The sequence below is a fragment of the Chrysochloris asiatica genome, unplaced genomic scaffold (genome assembly GCF_000296735.1).
Source record: "Chrysochloris asiatica unplaced genomic scaffold, ChrAsi1.0 scaffold00045, whole genome shotgun sequence".
NCBI classification, from domain to species: domain Eukaryota; kingdom Metazoa; phylum Chordata; class Mammalia; order Afrosoricida; family Chrysochloridae; genus Chrysochloris; species Chrysochloris asiatica.
The window spans coordinates 12,343,818-12,350,714 of NW_006408563.1; the positions used below are offsets into that span (position 1 = coordinate 12,343,818).

The window sequence follows — 6,897 nt, forward strand, 5'->3', positions numbered from 1 at the left end:
CAAGATCATCAGTTTTACATTCGACAAATCATACACTAGTTCAGGTCCATGATTGCAATCCCTTTCATGTAACATCAGTTTTCCCACTACCTACTATTCCACTCCCTCCCCATCCTTTCTCAGCTTTGGTCTGAGATAAATGGGGCCCTTTTGATTTTGAATGATTGACCTTTCCATTGTGAACATACCTTACTAGTGTTGTTGTTCACCCTATAAAACTATCTACTGCTTGACTGAAAATTTGGCCTCAATGGTGAATTCCTATCCAGATTGAAGGGGTGGTCAAGGGCCATAGTCTCAGTTTCCTCCAGTCTCTTTCTGAACAGCAAGCTCAGTCTATTTTATAAGTTTAAAGTTGCTCCATATTTTCTCCCACTCTATCCAGAACCTTGTAATGTGATCCCTTTCAGAAGAGTTGATAATGGTAGTCGGGCAACATCTCGTTCTTCTGATCTCAGAGTCATGGTGACTGATGATCACGTGATCCACTGTGCCATTGGACTACTTGATTCCAAGTATCTTCAAATTTTTATCACTCTTCATTCTTTTGCACATGGAGAGACCAATAGTTGTACCTTAGATGGCCACTCATGAGCTTTTAAGATCCCAGTTGCTACTTACCAAAGTAGAATCTTTGAGGACCATGTTATACCAATTGACCATGGAGTTCCCTGACACCCAGACCCAGCAACTCATTGCCTTAATATGCTTAATAATATCTAAAAAGTTTTCACCATTTAGTCCCCTGTATGCTTCACCATGAAGTCCTGGAGAGGCACTGTAAGATAAGCACTGGAATATGAACCACAAAGTTGGTAGGTCAAGGCAATCAGCTCCTCCTTGGAAACTCTATACAATGTTGCTGTGAGTCTGAACCCACCACTAGTTTGTCAGTTTGTGTCATACATGCGTGTTACGGTAATTCTGGAAGCTATGGCACCAGTATTTTAAATACCAGCAGGGCCAACCATGGTGGACAGGTTTCAGATGAGTTTCCAGACTAAGACAGACTAGGAAGAAGGAGAGACAGACTATTTCCAAATATTTTAGTCATTGAAAACCGTACGAATAGCAGTGGAACACTGTCAGATAACACTAGAATGTTGAATATTGAAACATGATGAAGAACACCAGAATGTTGTCAGATACAATACCAGAAGGGGAGTCTGTCAGATTGCAAGGCACTCAAAATATGATTGGGGAAGAGCTGCCTCCTTAAAGTAAAGTTGACCATAATGACATAAATGGAGTAAAGCTTTCAGGACCTACGTTTGCTGATGGTGCACAACTCAAAACAAGGAGAAACAGTTGTAAACCTCCATTCATAATTGAAACATGGAATGTACGCAGTATGAATATAGGAAAGTTGGAAGTTGTAAAAAATGAAATGAAATGTATAAACATCGATATTCTAGGCATTAGTGAGCTGAAATGAACTGGTATTGACCATTTTGAATCTGACAACCACATGATTTACTATGCCCAGAATGACAAATTAAAAAGGAGTTGTGTTGCATTCATTAAAAAAAAATTTTTTTTTCAAAATCTGTCTTGAAGTACGATACTGTCTGTGATAGGATAATATCCATACGTTTACAAGGAAAACCAGTTAATTCAACTATTATTCACATTTTCACACCAAGCACTAAAGCCAGCACATAACAACAGCAACAACCAACTTCTTCAGTCTGAAATTGATCAAACATGCTGCTAACATCATGTGGAGACCATGTCTGACATCCCCTGGTTTTACAAAGGAGAAAGAATCAACTCAAAATCAGCCCAAGGCTGATTGCTATGAAGCAGAGGTCAGACATGCTTACACCCTAGAGCCTTCTTTACCCTATTCTGACATCAGTCATTCCTCCCACAGAACTCTTTGCTTCATATCTGGATTCGATAATCCATTGCAAGGGTCACACAGAACTCATAATAGTACTCACGATTATGAGGTTTATTAGGGAAGCAAATAGGGTACAATTCAGGATTGAAACCAACTCAGGACACAATAGTTCTCCAGTCAAGAACACATCTTGTCTGCCATACTGCAGGCATGCCTCACTTTTGTTTTCAACCTCTCAGCCGTGTGGTCCCTGGGCCTTTGCCCTGCTTAAGCAAGTGCTACAAAAGTTCTTTTAGACAGTCTGTGAATGCCCAAAGGGCACATTCTTCATGCCAGTCTCCTGCCTGTAGGAACTCAGCTTTATTCAATTCATAGGCCTAGAGCCAGACGCTGCTCTGTCTCACCATGCCACAGCCTCTGTTGTTGCCTCTGCCGTAACCTGTTACCATCACCTCTTGTCAGTCATCTCTGTTTCTCACGTGTCACTCATGATCTTCCTTCTCAATGTTCCTGGAATCTTCCATCTCTGCTTGTAAGATGACTCCTTTTAAACCTTGCAGGAGGGCAAAACCAAGCAATCCCATCCTTGGAGTCCTATATATCTTATTTGCATGGTATCACTCCTGGTGTGGTGCTGTAGAATAAACAATGGATGGCAGACTACAGGGTCAGCAGCTCAAACCCACCAACTGCTCCTCAGAAACCCTGTACAGAGTTGTTATGAGTTGGAATCGAGTGAATGGCAATTAACAACAACAACAATCCAATCACTTGGTAGAAATTAAGAGTTTGAATAGAAAAGTCATATCAAGTAAATAAATTCAAGGCACCACATATTCCATTAAGATGTACTGATAATTGCTGATGATTGGAATGCAAATGTTGGAACCAAAGTGGAAGAATCAATCTTAGGAAAATATGGCCTTCGTGATACAAATGATGCTGGAAATTGCATGATAGAATTTTGCAAGACTAATGACAACATTACAAAGTATGAGTATTCCTGAGCACTTAATTGTGCTCATGAGGAATCTGTACCTGGACCAAGAGGCAGTTGTTCGAACAGAACATGGGAACATTGAATGGCTTAAAATTAAAAAAGGTGTGCAACAAGGTTGTATTCTTTCACCATACTTATTCAACCTGTGTGCTGAGCAAATAATCCAAGAAGCTGGGTTATATGAATAAAAACGTGGCATCAGGATTGGAGGAAAACTCATTAACAACCTGCGATATGCAGATGATACAACCTTGCTTGCTGAAAGTGAAGAGAACTTAAAACATGTACTGATGAAGATCAAAGAGCGCAGCCTTCAGGATGGATTATATCTCAAGGTAAAGAAAACAAAAATCCTCACCACTGGACCAATAAATAATATTCTTATCAATGGCGAAAAGATTGAAGTTTTCAAGAACTTCATTCTTCTTAGATCAAATATCAACACTCATGGAAGCAGCAGACAAGAAATCATTGCATTAGGTAAATCTGCTGCACAAGACCTTTTTAAAATGTTGAAGAGCAAATATATGTCAGTTTGAGGACTAAGGTGAGCCTGATCCAAGCCATGGTATTTTCAATATCCTCATATGCATGCTAAAGCTGGACAGTGAATAAGGAACCCATAGAACAATTGATGCTTTTGGGTTACGGTATTGGAGGAAAATATTGAAAGTGCCATGGGCTGCCAAAAGAACCAATAGATCCATTTTGGAAGAAGTGCAGTCAGAGTGCTCCTTGGAGGCCAAGATGGCCAAACTTCTTTTCTCATACTTCAGACATATTATCAGGAGGGACCAGTCACTGGAGAAGGATAGCATTTTTGGTTAAGGTGGAGGGTCAGAGAAAAAGAGGAAGACCCCCAATGAGATGGATTGGCCAAGTGGCAGCATTGATGGACTCAAGCATGGCAACAGTAGTGAGGTTGGCCCAGGATCGGGCAGTGTTTCTTTCTGCTGTGCATAAGGTCACTATGAGTTGTTACTGACTCAATGGCACCTAACAACAACAAAAACAATGACTTCTTCATTGCAAATGTGTTTTTTAAAACCATATAAAAAATTACTATACATATGGACCTCACAAGATGGAATGTACAGAAATCAAATTGACTATATCTGTGAAAAGAGATGGTGGAAAAGCTCCATATCATCAACCAAAACAAAGCCAGGGACAGGCTGTGGAATAGACCATCAATTCCTTATATGCAAGTTCAGGCTGAAGCTGAAGAAAATTAAAGCAAGTTCATGAGAACCAAAATATTACCTTGAACATATCCCACCTTAATTTAGGGATAATCATAATAACAGATTTTATGGATTATACACTGATGACTGAAGACCAGAAGAGTTGTGGGATGATATCAAGAATATCATGAAGTCAAGGGAGAAGAGCGGCGAACGGGACCCTACCCAGAGAAGCAGTGATGCCTGAGATGAAGGCAGAGACAATGACGTGGAGAGATGGAACAGCTGGGGACTTCAGACACAAAGAGGGAGATGGGCTGTGTGTTGATGACCAGGGGCAGGCTTGTAGGGTATACCCTTTGGTTGACTGATGATGCATGGAGGGGATTGTAACCATGGCAATGAAATGATGTACAGTAGGATGAATGTACAACTAATGTTTTCCCATATAAACTATCACATAATTCATAATAAAACATTTAAAAAAAAAAAAAAAAAAAAGAACAACATGCAGGAAGAAAGCAAAAGTTCATTGAGAGGACAAGAAAGAAGAAGACCAAAATGGATGTTAGAAGAGACACTGAAACTTGCTCTCCAGCATAGAGATGCTAACGCAAATGGAAAAAATGAGGCGGTAAAAGAGTTGAACAGAAAATTTCAAAGGGCAGCTTGAGAGGACAAAGTCAAATATTATAATAAAAAGTGCAAAGATCTGGAGTTAGAAACTACAAAAGAAGAACACACTCAGCATTTCTCAAGGTAAGAAAACTTAAGAAACAATTCAAACCTCGACTCGCAATATTGAAGAATTCTATGTGCAAAATCTTGAGCAATGCACAAAGCATCAAAGAAGATGGAAAGCAAGATGGCTGGCAGTCACCATGGGCTTGGAAATGAAAGTCCCTCACAATTTCCCACTGTTGGAAGAACTTGAAGAAGGCTCGAAAAGAAGAGGAGATGCTACAGCTAGCTGGGGTCTAAAAGATGGCGAAGACATGAAACTTACAAGGTGGACAGGGATGATAATTGGACCTCCAAGAAAAATTTTCAAGAACCAGATATACAGTCTTAAAATAGAATGTGGCCCTGAATACCCAGAAGCACCTTCCTTTGTAAGATTTGTAACAAAAATTAACATGAATGGGTGGTAGTTCTAAATGGAGTAGTGGTTGCAGAGCTGTATCAGTGCTAGCAAAATGGCAGAATTCATATAGTATCAAAGTTGTCCTACAAGAACTTCATTGCCTAATGATGTCTAAAGAAATGATGAAACTCCCTCAGTCACCTAAAGGACAGTGTTAACAGCAATTAATCAAAAAGAAAAACCACGGGCCCTCTCCTTCCCTCACCCCCATTCAATTTAAGCAGTTTTCATTTTGCACAGTAGTAAAATTTTGAGATACACCTTGTAGACCACAAAGAAAAAAGCTTCCATTCAGGAGCAACTTATATTAAGAGACTGTAAATGATACTAATTTTTTTGTCCATTTGAAGTACTTAAGTTGTGCTATAACAACAACAAAATAGAAGATGGAAGAAATACACCGAGTAACCATACCAAAAAGAAATGGACGATGTTCAACTATTTTAAGAGGTAGCATATGACCAAGGAGGATCTCTGGTAGCCTAAGCGTTGTGAATCGGGCTGCTAATCTCAGCAGTTTGATACTACCAGCTGTTCCACGGGAGAAAGATGAGGCTTTCTGCTCCCATAAAGATTTACAGCCTCGGAAACCCTGTACAAGGTCACTATGAGTTGGAACCATCTCCACGGCACATAACAACAACAACTACATATGATCAAGAGCCAATGTAACTGAATGAAGAAGTCCAAAGTGCACTGAAGGCATTGGCAAAGAACAAGGCTCCCAGAATTGATGGCCTAGAAATTGATATCTTACAACACACTGCTGCAACACTGGAGGCACTCACTCATCTAAGTGAAAAAATTTGGAAGACAGCTACATGACCAACAGATTGGAAAGGATTCATATTTGTGACCATTCCCAAGAGAGATGACCCAACGGAATGTGAAAGTCATTGGACAATGTCATTAATACGGCATTCAAGTAAAATCTTTCTGAAGATAATTCAAAAATGGTTGCAACAGTACATTGACAGGGAACTGCCATAGATTCAAGCTGGATTCAAAAGAGACAGTGAAATGAGGGAAATAATTGCTGATGTCACATAGATCATAGCTTAAAGCAGAGAATATCAGAATGATGTTTATCTGTGCTTTATTGACTATGCAAAGGCTTTCTATTGTGTTTATCATGACAAACTATAGACAACATTGTGGAGAATGTTGTCTATATTCCAGAACACTAAGTTATGCTCATGAGGATCCTGTACATAGACCATAAGACAGTTGTTTGAGCAGATCGAGGGAACACTGAATGGTTTAGAATTAAGAAAAGTGTATGGCAGGGCTATATTCTTTCACCATACTTACTCAACCTGTATATTTAGTAAATCATTTGAGAAGCTGGCTTATATGAAGAAGTACATGGCATCACAACTGGAGGAAGCCTCAATAACAACCTGTGATATGCAGATGATACAACTTTGCTTGTTGAAAGAAAAGAGGACTTAAAATATTTACTGATGAAAATCAAAGAGCACAGCTTTCGGTATGGATTGCATCTCAATGTAAAGAAAACAAAATTCCTCACCACTGGGCCAATAAACAACATTCTTATCAATGGAGAAAAGATTGAAGTTGCCAAGGACTTCACTCTTTTTGCATCAACTGTCAACACTCATGGAAGCAGCAGCCAAGAAATCAAATGACATATCGCATTAGGCAAATCTGCTACACAAGACTTTTTTAAAGCATTGAAGAACAAAGATATCAGCTTGAAGACTAA

General features: G+C 39.4%; 1 pseudogene; it reads left to right on the plus strand.

Annotated features, from left to right (window-relative positions):
* LOC102841327 overlaps nucleotides 1–5,329 on the plus strand; it is a 30,769-nt pseudogene extending 25,440 nt beyond the window's left edge.
* Nucleotides 5,330–6,897: the final 1,568 nt, after the last annotated feature.